The sequence below is a fragment of the Gracilinanus agilis genome, chromosome 3 (assembly GCF_016433145.1).
Source record: "Gracilinanus agilis isolate LMUSP501 chromosome 3, AgileGrace, whole genome shotgun sequence".
NCBI lineage: Eukaryota > Metazoa > Chordata > Mammalia > Didelphimorphia > Didelphidae > Gracilinanus > Gracilinanus agilis.
Genome location: NC_058132.1, coordinates 501,361,109 through 501,379,831, shown reverse-complemented (window position 1 = coordinate 501,379,831; position 18,723 = coordinate 501,361,109). Strand labels below are relative to the sequence as shown.

Below are 18,723 nucleotides of genomic sequence, written 5' to 3'. Positions count from 1 at the left end.
GGGGAAGGATGGGAATGGGAGGAAGAAAGGGTAGATTTTTGCTGCTTAAAAAAATTTAATTATGAAAGAGAAAGGAGAGATTTTGATATATTCTTTGAAAAAAGAAGAGTCATCATTTCTGTTCAATTTCCTAATTAAAAAGCAAAAGCACTGACTTGCTCCAACAATATGTAGGGCTGAAATGGTGGTGGTGATGGGGAGATATTTATTTAGCATTGAGTGACTAACATGGAAGTTGGACAAAGTATCATCATTCATTTAAGTTGAAACTTAAAAGTGAGGAATATGTGAGTTTTATTACGAAGACACATCCAAAGTAAAACTCCATGGTAGAGGGGCAGCTGGGTAGCTCAGTGGATTGAGAGTCAGGCCTAGAGATGGGAGGTCCTAGGTTCAAATCCGGCCTCAGACACTTCCCAGCTGTGTGACCCTGGGCAAGTCACTTGACCCCCATTACCCAACCTTACCACTCTTCCACCTAGGAGCCAATACACAGAAGTTAAGGGTTTAAAAAAAACCAAAACTCCATGGTGGAGGAAAGTCAGAGAGTGACACTGTTTGTGTCAGGAGTCCAAGATTAGACCCAGTCCTCCCAAGCACAGAGTCCTCTGAAGGGGTGGCACTATACCATGGGGTTACATAGGTGTTTTATATTTACTAATCCACATACCTATTGTTCTCCTCCCCTCTCCTCCAACCCTCACAGAAGAATCTAAGCTCCCTGAGGGAAGGAAAAGTTTTAATTTTTTTTTCCTTTGAATCTTCCTCTAGTGTAGTGTCTGGCACATAGTAGGCATTTGATAAATGCTATTGAATGGAAATTAAATTGAGTAAATTACTAATGGAATTTAAGGACATGGATGAGGGAGATTTGTGTGTGTGTGTGTGTGTGTGTGTGTGTGTGTGTGTGTGATTAAATCATCCTGATCTCCTGATCGTAATCCTCTACCTGCCCCTCCTGCTATGATTTTGGAGCATAGATTGAATAAAGGGAATTGACCACTGAGTCTGAAGAGGCTTTACAAATGACATAAGCCAATCTCCTTATTTTGCAGATGATAATTCAGACCCCACAGAGGGCTAAGGTGGGTCAAGGCCACCCAGAAATCTAGTGACAGCTTAGACTAGAACTTAGATCTTCTGACTACAGGGCCAATGTCTTTGCAATATCTCAGAATTAATGGAGAAGAAGCTTCTGTGTAATTTTAATTTATTAGAAACACCAGTCAACCAAATGTAATGCATATATGGCTATTTAACAAGTTTTGTTTTATTTTTAACCCTTACCTTCATTCTTGGAATCAATACTAAGTATTTGCTGCAAGGCAGAAGAGCAGTAAGGGCCAGGCAATTGGGGTCAAGTTACTTGCCTAGGGTCACACAGCTAGGAATTGTGACCAATCATTTAAAAAGCCAATCATTTAAACTTCTTCTAGTCTCAGTTCAATAATGATGAGACTTGTAAAGATTTCAGCAAACTATGATTTTGTTTTCTATAGTGATGAGAGGATCCTATAGAGACTTCAAAATGTAGAGAAAACTTTAAAGCAAAGAGTTTCTAAACTGTCTGAATTGATCATCTTGGGTTCATAGGATCACAATTTTAGAGATGGAAAGGCTCTTTTGAGATCATCTAGATCAATCGATTTCATTTTACAGTTGAGGAAACTGAGCAGATTTGACCAATAACTTGATCAAAGTAGTAGAAGGGACCATGCTAGTAGAAGGGGCCAAAGCTGGAGTCTGAACCCCAGCCTGCCAATTCCAAATCCAGTCCTCTTTCCATCATACCATTCTGCCTCTTAATAAGGTTAGAAATACAAAATAGATCTCCAGTGATAGTTCTTGAGCAGGGGAGGGAGTAAGTCTTCAGACCTCTTACTATGGCACTTAAAAAGATCAAGGGCTATCCAAACAAAATAAAAAGCAGCTGTATTCACTGTAAGCCAGATGCATGCAGAAAACTGATGCAGAGGTAGTTCCTAAGAAAGACACTGAAATAAGCATGGGTCAAGATTTTAAAAAATGTTTTCAAAAGTAAATGTGGCAAGTTGAGGTGGAGAAGAACCGCCCAGTGGCTAAGCCAAGAGAAGGCAGGAAACACGTGACCATGTGGGATACAGCCTGTTTGATAAACACAGGGTTAAGTCATGTTGTGCTTGATAAATACAATGCCAGGTACCACTTTCCAAACTACAAAAGAAACAGGCAAAAATAATCATTTTTTGCTGGCTGACTAGAAATGAATTTTATCTTGAATAAATGGAAGTTATGTTACATGAATTATTTTTTTAACTTTATCTTCTGTCTTAGGATCAGTTTTAAGATATAAGAGGAGTAAGGGCTATGCAATCAGGGTATAAGTGACTTGCCCAGGGACACACAGCTCAGAAGTGTCCTAGGACACATTTGAACCCAGGACTTCCTGATTCTTAAGCCTGGTGCTCTAACCACTGTGCTACCTAGATGCACCTATTAATTCTTTTAAGTTAGTGACACTGTCAGAGTAGAATAAGACTAGAACCCTTCGATTCCAGTAGGATCAATGGAAGCTACACAGAGGCAGATTTTAAAGTTTGATGTAAAGGAAAACTTACTAATAATGAGAGTAAAACAAAAGTGGAATAGGCTTACTTGTTTGTGCCAAAATGGATCCTTTTTTGGGGGTAGCCTGGACTGAAGAGCTTCTGAAGTCAGGTCAGCAAGGATTCATTAAACATCTAATATGTACCAGGCACTGTGCTGGAATTCCTTTCTGATTCTATGATAATCTGAAACTTTTAAAAAATGTGCAAGGCAAAAGGTGGCTCAATGGACTGAAAGCCCCGCCTAGAGATGGGAGGTCCTGGGATCAAACCCTTCCTGGCTACGTGACCCTGGGCAAGTCACTTAACTCCCATTTCCTACCTTTGGCATTCTTCTGCCTCAGAACTAAAATTTGGAAGATAAGGTGTTTTTTGTTTATTTTTTAAGTGCCTTCCATTCCAGTTTTTTGCTACCACAAAACTAATGTTACCAATATTTAGCTACATGTATCAAGCCTCTCTTCCCATTTTTGGTTTCTTTAGGGAATATGCCCAATAGTGAGATGATCACTGGATCAAAGGTTATAGGCAACTTCTTATATTAGTACATATTAATCAATACAAAATGAATGAACTGATCATTGCTCTATCTATAAAGTGTTAATGTTACACAGTTGGTAAAGCTCTGAATGCATTCAAACATTCTGGAAAATAATTTGGAACTACAACCCAAAGGCTTATAAAACTACATACCTTTTTTTTTTTTTTTAAACCTTTACCTTCCGCCTTGGAGTCAATACTGTGTATTGGCTCCAAGGCAGAAGAGTGGTAAGAGTAGGCAATGGGGGTCAAATGACTTGCTCAGGGTCACACAGCTGGGAAGTGTCTGAGGCCAGGTTTGAACCTGGGACCTCCCGTCTCTAGGCCTGGCTCTCAATCCACTGAGCTACCCAGCTGTCCCCAACTACATACCTTTTGATCCAGCAATACTACTATTAGAGCTATGCCCCAAAGAGATCAAAGAAAAAGGAAAAAGACTCATATGTAAAAAAATATTTCTAGGGGGCAGCTGGGTAGCTCAGTGGATTGAGAGCCAGGCCTAGAGACGGGAGGTCCTAGGTTCAAATCTGGCCTCAGACACGTCCTAGCTGTGTGACCCTGGGCAAGTCATAACCCCCATTGACTAGCTCTTACCACTCTTCTGCCTTGGAGCCAATACACAGTATTGACTCCAAGATGGAAGGTAAGGGTTTTAAAAAAATTTTTTTTTTTTAAATATTTCTAGCAGCTCTTTTTGTGGTGGCAAAGAATTGGAAACTGGGGTGGGGTAAATTCCCCATCATTTGGTGAACAACCGAATAAGTTAAGGTTCATAAATGTGATGGAACACTACTGTACTATAAGAAAAGAAGACGAGGCTGGTTTCAGAAAAACCTAGGAAGACCATAGCCCATACTGTTTTGTTTCTATAAATTCTCCTTGCAATTATAATCATTACTCTAGGACTTTTTTTTTTTAACTGATTAACAAATAGTAGCCTTGTCCTTCCTGCTCAATCAACTGTGAATTCCTTGAGAAAGACACTCCAGTTTAAACTGCTTTATAGCTTCTAAAGCAAGTAGCACAATGCTCAGAATAAGGCCTAACTTAATAAACATCTAACTGATTTGGAAGTCCAAAGGCATGGGATGAATTGGAAAGAAAAGCAAAGTCAGGGATGGGAATCTGCTAACCTGTTTCTTGTGGGATATTAGTGAAAGTGCCTGAGCAAATCACTGTCTCTTCCTGGGTTCATCTCGCCAGCTTCAACTGATTAGATAATCTGATCTCCAAGTTTCATTTAGCACCCCCTTACCTATCGTCTTAGAATCAATACTGTGCACTGGTTCCAAGACAGAAGAGTGGCAAGACCTAGGCAATGGAGGTTAAGTGACTTGCCCAGGGTCACACAGCTAGGAAGTATCTGAGGTCAGATTTGAACCCAGGAACTCCTGTCTTCAGGGCCTGGCTCTCAATCCACTGAGCCACCTAGCTGCCCCACTCCTTTTAATACAGTAAACATTTGAGAAATTTTAGGAAATGATTTTCAAGGCTCAATTGATAATCTCATGTGTGTTTCAAAATATTTCTTTGCATTCAGCATTAAAGAACTTACCATTATATAATTCATATTTTACATAAATGATATAAATGAACTTTGTTAATACAATATCAATGTAGGATTTGCATGATATAAAAAAATTCAAGATATTATAGAGTATCAGAAAAGGCCCCTTTCAAAATAAGAATGAAAATTCAAGAGCTCTTTGTAATTGTTAAAAGTTACACAATATTCTGCAGGTATGAACTCAACACTTCACATCTGAGGAAAACAGAGGATACAACTGGCCCTAGTGTTTGCCTAAGCTTGTTACATTCCAATTTCCAGTGTCCTATTTCAAGTAACCCCTTCATGCACCACAGGATAAACGTAAAACATAATTAAGCATCACGTCTCCAAAATGGGCAATTAGTGGTATTTAATGATCAGCTAATGTTTTTGCAAGCATTTGTTAAATACAGTGATGGTAAAATTTTGAGCCAGAGCAGCTGTTAACAAGATATCACCGCAAGCTTTTATACCCCTAACTTCATGAAGGCCTGTGAATTGGCTCAGTACCTATGTATTTCCAGGTCATTGATTTCCATTTATGACATAGAACAAGGCAGGGATTTTATGTTGTGCAACCGAGACTTGGAGCTTGATGGAAATGAGCCCTTTAAATAGTATCCCTTAAATAATCATTGACTGGAGAAACATTTCTGCAGGATGAAATGACTACCTTTCCCAGGCTCTGTTTCAGCCTCCTCATTCAGATATGGTTTTTTGTGTGTAGGAGCACATGTATCCATACATACATGAACATACAACCAAGTTAAACATCTCACGCAGAACATATACCCCTCCAACTCCTGTTTTCTAAGTGAAGGTTGTTAGAATTCACTGTGCTTTCTTGTTTATACACATGCATTAGCCAATGTCCTTTGTGGATTTACAGAACAGATTCAAACCAGAACGGGGTACTATGTGTGTTGGTTCAAGTTCACACTTCAAACTCGGGGAGTAAAGAATGTGAGAATGGTACATCACCATAATTCTAGAAACAAACAATAAAAAGGGCACACTATGGTTGAGCCCTGGAGACATCAGGTAGTTCAAAGAGAAAACTCAGTGTTAAAAAATTATAAAAACAGATGAACAAGGTACAGAGATTACAGCTGCCCAAATTTCCTCTGGGATGTGCCATGCCATTAGTTGGCAGCCCCATACCTCTGACACTAGATAGATGACCACTTCATTATACTCCTGATGCATGCCAATTAAAATTTTTTTTATCCCTCCCAGTTACATGTAAAAACAATTTTTAACATTCATTAACATTTTTTTTGAGTCTTGAATTTTCTTCCTCCCCTCCCACCTTTGTAGAGATGGCAAACAATTTGTTATAGATTTTACATGACATGAATCAATTTGATTGTCATCTATCAGTTTTACTAATGAAAATGTCAATATTGTTATTTTATATGCAAAGTCACAAAATAAACCACCAATTCTATTGGGCGCTTGAAAAACTATAAAAGAGCATAATTAGCATTACATGTCAAAACTATATAAGATACTCAGAAACTTTACTTCCAAAGAAAGAATGAGTAGGCAAATTACCTGTCAGCCCTGATTCTGACAAGAGAAAAAGAATTCATGGCCTCATTATGCTTATGTAGTTGTTATAGAGAGCTGTTCTTGAATTCAAAAAGCCATAGGTAGTAGATTTGAGTTCTGAGTCTGAGACACATTGGCTGTGTAACTCCAGGAAAATCACTCAACTCCTCTATGCTCTAGACAACTTTCTAAGATTGCAGGTTATAGGGGAGTTACCAATCTGTACTCATACAGAGAAATTTCCTCATCAGAAATTTCTTCCGTTGATAAAATTATATGTCTGGACCCTGCCCTCCCCACAGCTTGTTTTAAAGTAGTGTAGTGGGAAAGACTGCTGGCATAGATTCTAGTCCAGGTTGCTGCCTCAGCATCATCTTCCCCAAGTCAAGTTATCTCCTTGGAGATGTCATCCCTTCAGTTTCCTTATCACTATATGATTGATGTCCTAAGCCTGTGATGGTGAACCTATGGCATGTGTGCCAAAAAGGGCATGTAGAGTTCTCTCTGTGGGCATGTCTATAGTTGCCTGCCAGAGTTTGTTACTAGGAAGCCAGAAGGACTCTGGGCAGAGCTGCCCCTTTCCATGTGCCCAAGGATATTCCTCACTTTCCCTACCCCTCTGCCCAGCAGCCAATGGGAGTGCTTCCTCCCTTCCTTGGAGGAGTGGGCATGACACTCAGTCTGAATGAAATACCAGAGAGATGGTATTGGGGAATAATGATTAAAGTCTTAAAGTTGGAGTCAGGATGATTTTATTTTAAAAATTATCTCACTTAATCTCCCTGAGCCTCAGTTTTTATATCTGCAAAATTAAACAGGAAATAATACTTACAGTAGAATAATAATAATGCTATAATAATGTTATTGAGACTCAAATGAAATAATATGAAATCCAATTCAATAAACATGTATTAAATGTGAAATGTTGGGGATACAAAAGAGGCAGAACACTGGCCTTGCCCTCAAGAAGCTTGCACTCTAATGGGGACACATAAAAACAAATATCTACAAAGCCACACATGAACACAAAGGATAACAAGGAAATAATTAATAGAGGGAAGGAATTGGAATTAAGAGGAGTTGGAGGAGGCTTCCTGTAGGAGGTAGGATTTTAGGAGGGACTTAAAGAAATCCAAGGAGGTCAGAGTAGAGGAAGGAGAGCATTCCAGGCATAGAGAACAGTTTGAGAAAACTGGGTTTTGTAAGTGTTTAAAGAGATAGATATCTAAATGTCAGCACTTATGTTCTATAAATATGAATTATAATAAAAAGGCATCAGAGTAGGATTTTAGTGGTAGCTAACATCTTATTCCCAGAAAATATTTAATAAATTAATAGTATCATAAGATCATAGATTAAGAGTTGGGAGAGGTCATTAGTTAAACACCCTCCCCTTATACAGATAAACCTGGGGCCCAAAGAACAAACTTGACTTATCCAAGATCACAAAGGTATCCAAGAGAGGCCAATGGGGGCTCAATGGGTAACATATCAGGCCTGGAGATGGGAAATTGGGAAATCCTGGGTTCGAACTGGACTTGGACATTTCCTGGCTGTGTAACTCTGGGCAAGTCACTTACCCCAATTGCCCAGCCCTTACTGTTCTGCTTTGGAGCCTATACTTAGTTTTGATTCTAAGACTGAAGGTAAGGGTTTAAAATAAACAAAACAACAACAACAAAAAAAAAAAACAACAAAGGTAGCCAAGAGATGGGATTTGAAAATTAGAACTCTGACTGCACCCATGTTCCCTTAGGGAGAAAAGAAGTGATTGAAATTTTTCTGTTCCCCAGTGTTAAGGTTTTGAAATTAATCCTTTTTACTGATGTAATCATGTTTAATGAAGAAATAGCCTGCAGCAGTGAAAAAACCAAACCAACACTGGATTTAGAATCCAATCCTTTTCAAAACTTGGCTTTAACACTACTTTTGGGCAAGTTATTTCACTTTCCTGAGCCTCAGGTTTCCCTCATCTGTAAACTAAGGGGTTGATTATCCTCAATGACTTCGGAGATTCCTCTTCTGACTCAAGTTTTTTTTTTTTTTGTTTGTTTGTTTTTGTTTTTTTAAGGTAAGTCATTTTATTCTTGTTTCTAGAATATTTTCAGGAAATGCCACATTTCTGAAAAGCTGAAGTATCCATGACAAAGGAAGTGGGTATATAAAGGCCAAATCCAAGGAAAGGGATTTTGGGGTATGCTGTATTTTAGGGGACAGAGGTATTCCTGAAAAGATGTGGCTAAATTTAGTTCTTGCAAATTGAATCCGGTAAAATGCAACAAGGAAGATCTTCAGTCATAGGAATTTTGTTGGCATTCATTTTGTAAAGTGAATAATCACTAGTTAACATCCTTTTTTAATTAAACTAGATTTCTGAATGTTAATTGGCTTAAAGCCAGATAAGTATATCATTTGGATCTCTAAGACTGCTGAATTTAGTTCCATTCTGCCCACTCACCATATACTTTATAATAGCCAAATATCTGATAAGGTTTCCTAAAATAAGCTTTCACTTCAGAAAATGTCAATTGGCAAAAGTTCTTGTATGTGAGAGGAGAAAAAAATGCAAGTTGTTTCTACATTCCGAGACAGGTAGAGTCAAGAGTCAACAACTTTGGTTGTCTAAGTACTATGGGGAACCAAACGGGGCTCCTCCTCTCCCTTTCCTGGAATTCAAAGGTATGTACTAGAAATCTGCCCTCTCCCTCCCCACCCCCAATTCATCACTAGGAGTCATGAACTTTGGTACTAAGCTTACTGTTGTGAAAAATGTGCCTTTCACTCCCAAACTATTCTTAACAGGTCAATGAAACATTCACCAGCTCCCACGGAAACGGTACAATCTTGATACCAACATTGAAGAAAAGGTTCTGTTGCTTCATTTCTGAAACCTGAAACGCTTTTTTCATTTCTCTTTGCCCTCCTACCTCTGGCACAGATCATTTTCCATGACTGCAAATAGCCCTATCTATCAAAAAGTGTGCTCAATCCTCAGTTAATGATTCCTTCCATGATTCCTTCCTTCCATGATTCCTTCCTTCCATGATTCCTTCCTTCCTTCCTTCCTTCCTTCCTTCCTTCCTTCCTTCCCATCTTAGAAACAATACTAAGTATTGGTTCCCAAGGCAGAAGAGTGGTAAGGGTCAGGCAACGGGAGTTAAGTGACTTGCCTAGACCTACACAGCTAGGGAATGTCTGAGGCCAGATTTGAACCCAGGACCTCCTGTCTCCAGGCCTGGCTTTCTATCCATTAGATTTTTTTGTTCATCTCCACCCAGCTGCCCCCAGACAAGACATAAGTTTAATAAGCTCTGGTCTTGTCTTTATTTTCTTATTCAAGTCTAAGACTTCTTCAAGGAATTTTACTTTGCTTTTTCTTTACTTTTCTCAGAACATTTTAAAATATTTTTTCAACCTGGCAGAAGAGTTTTTAAATCATGTTTATGTAATTGTTTCTTCTCAACACAATTTTCTGGATAAGGACACAATCTATAGGTCTCAAATAATTTATGATCACACAGATCAATATAGAATAGACTAAAACTAGATCTTTTGACATATAATATATTGGGGTCTTCCCGAAATACCAACTTGCATCCCTGACATATAACCCACTGTCACCTGCTATAACAGCATTAACTGAGTTAAAACTAATAAAAAACTCTTTGCCAACTTTAAAGCACTATATAAATGCTTGCTATCATCCTTATGCAGGAATTCATGCTTAAGGTTGAGGCTGTGTTGGATCATCTTTAAGGTCTTATCCAATGGAGTGTAGGATTCCATAGTGCCTCATCTGGGGCTTAGAATCACCAAATGAATTATGGGGGCACTTGGGTGGCTCAGTGGATTGAGAGCCAGGCCTCGAGCAGGGAGGTCTTAGGCTCAAAACTGGTCTCAAGACACTTTCGAGCTGAGTGACTCTGGACAAGTCATTTAATACCCATTGCCTAGACCTTACCACTCTTCTGCCTTAGAATCAATACTTAGTATTGTATTTTTAGTATATATCAATACTTAGTATTGCTTCTGAGACAGAAGGCATGGAATTATTTGTTTGTTTGTTTGTTTGTTTTAAATCCTTACCTTACATCTTAGAATCAATCCTGTGTATTGGTTCTAAGGCAGAAGAGTAGTAAGGGCTAGGCAATAGGGTTTAAGTGACTTGCCCAGGGTCACACAGCTAGGAAGTATCTGAGGCTAGATTTGAAGCTAGGACTTCCCATCTCTAGGCTGACTCTCAATCCACTGAGCTACCCACCCAGCTGCCCCCTGTATTTATCTTTTCAAGTGAATTATAAACTAGAAGTTGTATCTGAATATTCCCAAGTTCAGAACCATTGGAGTGGAGTTTACCCCTAGTAACCAAAAGCCTCTCTCTCTCTCTCCTGCTTCCCTAGGGTAGTTCCACAGACAGAACGGACAAACAGACTGTACATCAATGCCATTCTCATTTGGCACATGTCTTTCTCCTTCTAAATAGATATCAGGTCCGGGATCTAAATGGCAACTTGGTGCCCATTTGGTTCTTCTCTGCTTCCTAACATATGTTATAAATAAGTATGAGGATTGCTCACTGAGTCAGTATAGATACTAAAATTGGAACGATCCAGAGAAGATTAGCATGCATGGCCTCTGCACCAGGAAGACACCCAGATTGTAACAGGAATTTTATTTTTTCTTGTTCTTTCAATGAGGGGGAGTAGAGGTGGGAGGGAAATAAAATGGATCTTCATTTACCCACAGAATAAAATGTAATTAAAACATAATTAAATACATAAGGAATTTTATGTTATTTAGCTAAAGAAATAAAGTAGAAGAGATACTTTTGAATATTTTTCTCTAATAGAGAGAATTATAATATGCATCTTTGGCTAATTTTTCCTAATGACCTAGTGAATGAAAAGTAGTCTAAATGATGACCTTTAAATTAAGAGAAATTTTGGTTTTTCTGGGGTCATCTGGCTGGATTCAAGATAACCATGCCTGCATTGTTTCTTTGGTGGCTGTATCAGAATATTCACAAATGTTTCCAAGAATTCTAACCACCAAGACCAGATGTTCTCTTCCAAATTAGATGTCCTGTTCAAAAAAAATTCCACAACTATAAAGATAATGCCAGCTAAAAGAAGCAGCAGAAGACACAGAGATCCACATCTTCAGAATAGAGATCATAAGGAAGGCAGTGTTACAGAGATGATAACAATAATATCTAGCATTTAAATATAGCACTTTAAGGTTTTACAGGGAGAGCCATTTTATTCATATTCTGAGCAAATAATGTATTGCAGGCAGAGTTAGCAAAGAATATGAGATAGAGCTGACATCACTTGTGTCTAACTCTTGGGTAGAAAGGCACAGACAGAACAATCCAGGAAACTGAGATTTAAAGCTACAAGGTACCTTAGAGTCCACTTCGTATATTTAGTTTAGTTATATCTCCTTATTTTTCAGATAAGGGAAATTTGGTACAGAGAGAAGTGATTTGCTTAAAATCAAATAGGTAGAAGTATTTTTTTCTCTTCTAACTTCTTGAGGTAGTTAGGTGGCACAGTGGATAGAGTGTTGGATCTGGAGTCTGAAAGACCTGAGTTCAAATTCAGTTTCATATACATCCTAGCTATGTGACCCTGGGCAAGTCTGTTTGCCATAATCCACTGGAGAAGGAAATAGCAAACAACTCCATTATCCTTGCCAAGAAAACTCCATGGATAGATATGATGAGGTCACAAAGAGTAAGACACAAATGAACAACTAAATATTCTTTCAAAATAGAGAGAAATTATTTTTGAATTGGATTAAGTGGCTTAAAATAATTCTTTTTCTTCCTCTTTCTTTTCTTCTACCCCCTCCTCCTCTTCTTCTTAAAAAACAAACAAACAAACAAAACAAAAAATCCTTACCTTTTCTTAGTATTAATTCTAAAAAAGAAGAGAGGCAAGGGTTAGGCAATTGGGGTTAAGTGACTTGACCAGAGTCACAGAGGTAGAAAAATATCTGAGACCAGATTAGAACTCAGGTCCTCCGGACTTCAGGCCTGAAGCTCTAGCCCTAGCTTTGAAAAGGAATACTTGGAATGGGGTGGGGTGGGGAGGGAGAAGGTTCTAAGCCCTGGATTAGGAGATATGGAATCCTAGAATCTTCCAGTGGACTAAGAGATCATATAATGCAGCCTCTACCTTAAGCATGAATCCCCTAAGCATGGATCTTAATTCTCAGGGAAGCAGCACAAAGACATCACTGGTGAGGTAAAAGGGAATCAATGTTACTATTTATAAGGGAGATTGTATAGCCTATTGTGCAGAGCCTGGCTCTCAATCCACTGAGCCACCCAAATGCCCCCTACAATTTCTAATTATTGCAGTGAATTGTGCTTAAGGTAGAGGCAGCATGGGATCATCTCTAAGGTCTTGTCCAACCAGGAGATTTTGGAATTCCACAGCATTTTTAAAGGCTCAAAAGTTCTAAGTTAGCTAACTTTCCAAATGCTATTTCTGCCCCCATGTGGCTTATTAGGTCATCACATGGGCAATTTTCTGAAAACTACAAGGAGAGATTATGTCTGAAAATCAGTTCACAAACATTCATTAAATGTTTACTTATATGCCAGCCATTGTGCTGAGTACTGGAGACACAAGAATGGCAAAAGCAGTCCCTCCAAGAAGAATATTCTCAATTTTTCTTACTACTTCAGAAGATAATAACATTTGGAAAGGACTTCCAGCCATCTAGTTTGATCTTTGCATTTTACAGATGCTGAAAATGAAGCCCAGAAAAATTAAATGACTTGGTCAACATCAGGCGAAACGATCCATGTACTATCTATGTACTAAGACATAGTTGGGATTCCAATCCAGGTCCCCTGACTCAAAATTCAGTGATCTTTTCACTGTCTTCCTCTCAAGTCTTACCAATTTATTGTCTTAACCCTCAGTGATATAATATTGAGAGCTCTGAGAGAAAACTGATGTTTTATGTGATTGCATATATAAAATCACTATCAGATTCTAAGCAATTTGGAAGTTAAAGAAAAAAAGAATGTTAAATTGGTTTTTACATGTTGTTGGGGAAAAATAAAATGTTAAAAAATAAAATTAGATGGAAACAAAAAATAAGAGCAAAATTTGAGAGCATCCTTCCTCACCTGGGGAATAGTTACTAGTAAAATGACTGACAAGTGCTAAGTAGCTCTTAGTGGTAGCAAAAACAAATAAAATGTAAAATTAAACAAAAGAAATGAGTCACTATCACTTGAGGGAATAGCTTAACAAATTATGGTGTTAAAAATATGTAATTCAGGTTTGGCCCATTTCCCAGGACCATGACCTTGAAAATTTGGTGGGATAACCCTAGTTACTGAGTTCCTAGGGATAAAAGTTCCCTCTAGATACTAGTTTCTCCAGCACAACTATCCTTGATTTTCTTTTCCCAACTTCCTCAAGAACAATAAAAACCACAAGAACCTGAGGAATTCTGGGTATCGTGCTCAGCCCCCAGACAGATTCCTGAGGTCAACCAAGTTTTACAGAATTTACAGATTTACAGCTGAAAGGGGCTTCAGAGGCCACTGAATTCAACCCCTTCATTTTATTAATCAGGAAACAAATGCATGGAGAGATTAAGTGACCTGCCCAGGGTCACCTTTGACTAGCAGTTGCCCGAGCCAGGATCAGAACACATCTTTCTGATTCCAAGTCTAGTGTTCTGCCCACTGTTCTAAACTGCCTTTTCATGTCTACTATTATCATCACAGAATTGTCTCCTCCGAGACAGCCCGGGTTACAAATATAGCCCAATATTGCTGAATCTTAAAAAAGTAAACCTGAGCAGTTCTGAGACTTGAATGCATTGATACTGGATGAAGCAAAGAGAACCAGAAGAATAACATGCACGAATATGATAAGGTGAATAAAAACAATATTATAAAGCAGTCAAACTTTTTTTTTTAACCTTCTGTCTTAGTATCAATAAGTCTAAGACAGAAGATTGGTAAGGGCTAGGCAACTGGGGCTAAATGACTTGTCCAGGATCACCTAGCTGGGAAGTATCTGAACCTAGATTTGAACTCAGATCCTCCTGAATCCAGGTCTAGAGTTCTATCCACTATACTACTTAGCTGCCCCCAAATTCTGACTAATTGTAATGACCAATCTTGGCTCTGGAAAATAAATGATATAAGCGATTTTTGCTGTTGTTCATGTGTCCAACTCTTTATGATCCCATTTGGGGTTTTCTTGGCAGAGATACTGGAGTGGTCTGCCATTCCCTTCTCCAGCTCATTATTACAGAGGAGGAGCCTGAGACAAAAGGGTTAAGTATTTGAGGCCACATCTGAAACTTGGGATCTTCCTGACTCCAGGCCAGGTGCTCTAGCCACTGTATCAGATCTCCCTTACCCACCTCCCCCAACCACCCAGTTGTAACAAGTTTCCTTATCCCTTCTGAAATGACTTTTGTATATTCTTTGTGTCTACAAAGTATATGATGTTGTATGTACTTATATATACTTTGAATTTACTTAGGAAGGTTGAAACAGTTTCATTGTTTGTTTTTTAAATTTTGGTATCATTTCTCTGATGCCCCACATAGAAGGAATGTTAAAATGTTTGTTTCACTAAACACTTTCCCTTCTCCCGGTATAGAATGGGAGAGGAAGGAGTCTAGGGGCGTAATGTGTCAGGAATAACAGTCTTGTGAGCTCCTCGGTGGCAGGGACCATATTTTTGCCTTTTTCATATCCTTGGTATTATCTGTCTGCCTGGCATATAATAAATGATGAATAAGTGCTTACTGGTTCACTGATTGGATGATTTTCTTTAATTGATTTTTCTCCCTCTATGAAACAAGGGAGGATTCATTGAGGGAGGATGCAGGGAGAAAGGAATGTAGTATACAAACAAAAGGAATAAACAAGTCTTTTTTTTTTTTTAATTTTACTAAGAGCCTAGACAAAGGGATAAGGATAGTATTTAACAGCCACTCAGAGGAAGAATACTGATTCAGAAAATTACTAGAGGTAAACTGTTGGTGAAGGTTAAGGATCAGAATTACACAAAAGAGACAGAAAGATTTAAAAAAAGCAAACTAGTAATAAGACTAATAACAACAGCAACTCAGGGGGCAGGCTGGGTTTTTGCCAGACTCAGCTGAAACAGTTGAATAAAGAAGCTTTCATAGCCTAAGCTTAAAATACCATGAGTAAATATTTAGCACAAACAGGGAACAGAAAAGGGCTAACCGGCCTTTCATAGCCAAGTAATTTCGTTAGAAAAATGGAGAACTTTCTGGATGCCCAGGCTGAAGTTGTAAGTCAAAAAACTATACTGCAAGACTCCAAGGGGGTAAATTAGGCTGGATTTCTTATTGAAATTATATGCCTTTTATTTTTTTATTTTTACAGTGCATGCTGCTTACTTTCCCCTGTTCCCTCAAGAACATACACCCACAGATTTCACACAACCTACATTTACCATTCCCTCCTTTTCTCTGGATCACCCATTACTGACTGACATTGGAAAATTGAGCTCAAAGGCTCTTTGTTTTTTTCTCCTCACTTCTGAGGGCATCACGAGCATCCCAGTTGTTGTTGAGTCATTTCAGTTATTTTGGACTCTTTGTGATCCCATTTGGGGTTTTCTTGTCAAAGATACTGGTTTGCTCTTTCCTTCTCCATTTTGCAGATTAGGAAATTGAGGCAAAAAGGGTCATGCAGCTAGTAGAATCTGAAGTCTGATTTGAACTCGGGAAGATGAGTCTTTGAAGCCTGGCACTCTATCCACAGTGCCACCTAGCTGCCCAGCAACCCATAGGGCCAAGGCAAAATAAAGAACAAAACATATTTAGAAATTAAGCATCTATTATGTGCCAGGCACCATGCTTTGTTTTTACAAATATCTCATTTGGCCCTTGCAATAACTCTGGAAAATAGGTGCTATTATTATGCCCATTTTATGGTTGAGGGAACTGAGGTAAACAGCAATTAATGGCCTGACTAATTATACAGCTAGTAAGTTTCCAAGTCTGGATTTGAATCAGAGTCTTCTTGACTCCAGGCCCAGCCCTGAATTTATTGTATCATTTTGCATATTGGAATAAAAGTACATTGGACCTAGGGAAAATAAAATTCCCTCTTGTAATAAGCTACTTACGAAAGGCTAATTCATAATTTTTGAGATGTGCATTTGCATTTGCCATTTCCCTTGCCCTTTATTCTCAAGCATAAGCACCAGCATTTCCAATGCATTTCAGGCTTTTCATTTGATAGGTGGATGGGTCAGAGATCAGGCTGCCAAGTGTTTTGTTGAATACATAGCCAGATGGTACAATGGAAAGAGAGCTGGCATTTAAGCCAGATGATCTGGGTTCAAACTCTGCTGTAATATTCTTTATGGGGCCTTGGCCAAATCATTGTGAGCCTCAGTTTTTTCTTCTGTAAAATGAGAGGCTGAATTAGTCTTCTGAGGTCCTCTTCCATCTCTAAATCCACACCTCTGTGATCCTAAACACACTCAATACAAGCAGAGATCAGCCCCCAGAAGTCTTGGCTTTATTTCACAATACTGTGTTATCACTACAACTGAGAGACAGGGAATCTAGAGTCAAGAGGGCCCAGTATTTTAGTTCTGTTTTTCTACCTGGGAGCTATTTAGCAATAGTTTTAAGGATCTTAGTTTTGCAGCTAAAGTCTTCCCATCCAGCCCCCAAATCAAATGAATACTTGTTGGAATGTGTTTTAGTTATCTATGAGATGGTAGTGTCCCAGGCATTCCTCTTCAGAACCACTGGGCTCAGTTTGGCTGGCTGAGAAAAACTCCCAAATGCTAGAATGATAAATCATCCAACACCCCATTGCAGTATTACTAAAAGAGATTTAAGCTGATCACTGTAATTGACTGGATTTTTAAATTTAAAAAAAAAAGTGTGTGTGAATATCTTTTATATTTTCTCCCAATTTCATGTAAAAAATACTTAAAAAAACCAAACCCCTACCTTCCCTCTCAGAATTGATATTAATTATTCTAAGGCACAAGAAAGGTAAGGGCTAGGCAACTAGGGTTAACTGATTAGACCTATAATCACATAGCTAGGAAGTGTTTGAGGTCATGTTTGAACCCAGGACTCCCCACGTCTAGGCCTGGCATTCTATCTACTATGTCACCTGGATATCCCTGGAAAATAAATTTCAACATCCATTAAAAACTTTTTTTTAGTTCCAGATTCTTTCCCTCCTTCCCACTCATTGGGAAAGCAAGCAACTCTATAGAGATTATTTATCTACAGTCAAGAAAACATATTTATAAATTAGTCATATTGTGGAAGAAAACAGAGTCTCCCCCTCCCCCCACTGCCCAAATACACAAAAAATAAAGTAAAAAATAGTATGCTTTGAACTGCATTCAGACTCCATTAGTTTTTTCCTCTGGAAGTGGATAACATTTTTCATCATAAGTCCTTCAGAATTGTTTTGGATCACTGTATTGTTCAGAAGAGCCAAGTCATTTATAGTTGATCAGTGTTACAATACTGCTGCTCCTGTGAACAACATTCTCTTAGTTCTGTTCACTTAACTTTGCATCAGTTTAAATAAGTCTTTCCAGGTTTTTCTAAAGTATTCCTACCCATCATTTCTAATAGCATAACAATTTTTTTTCTAGTCCTATTCTTTCATAGTCTTATTGGTATGACACTGAATAAGCAAATTAATTTGTCTTTTGTACTATTCTGATCAACTAAACAGAATATTGTGTAAATATGCATTTTATAAGATCCCAAAAGGCATATGCAGCAGAGGCTTTTTAAAGATTGGCAAAATTGAATAAGAAAAATAATCTACTTTCATTATTTATGTCAATGTCTACATGGACACAGAAGACTTAAGGGGGGAAGAGAAAACAGGGAAAGGAATAAACATTTGTTAAGTGTCTCCTATGAACCAGGTACTGAGTACTTTTACAAATTTTATTTCAATTTCTTCTCACAACCTGGGGAGGTGGGTACTATTATTATTTCCATTTAACAAGTCAAGCAAATGAAGGCAGATTGTGTGACTCATCCAGGGTTGGACTTGAACTCAGGACTTCCTGATTCTAAGAGCAGGACATTAGCTACTTCACCATCAGTTGCCTCAAAAATAAGCTGAAAATGCAATACTACCTTCTCCCCTAAAATCTTCCCTAACTACCTAGCAGGAAAATAATTATTAAGTGGAGGAAGTTATGACCCACCACAGTTGAGCAAGAGGTCTATGACTACTCTCTCCCTCCTCCCAGATTTTCCTCCTCCCAAGATACCTCAGTTCCCAATCAAAACTGTGAAGCAGGAAGAATTTACTTTTTGTATCTGGGTTCACTCTAAGTCCCTTTGTTCCTCTACTCTGGCTTTTCTCTGTCCTGGCTCTGACACCTTCATGGTAACTACCCTAGCTGCCCAGGGCACTATACCACCACAATCTATCCCTTCGAAGATTATACATCTGCTTCAATTTCCTCTGCTGTGCCT

The 18,723-nt window shown here is 38.5% G+C and overlaps 1 non-coding gene across 1 annotated transcript; it reads left to right on the top strand.

The window, feature by feature from the left end:
• The first annotated feature begins 10,794 nt into the window (after positions 1–10,794).
• Positions 10,795–10,906, top strand: LOC123243399. The gene has a single exon (XR_006505934.1). It is a non-coding gene; the product is annotated as a U6 spliceosomal RNA (small nuclear RNA).
• Positions 10,907–18,723: the final 7,817 nt, after the last annotated feature.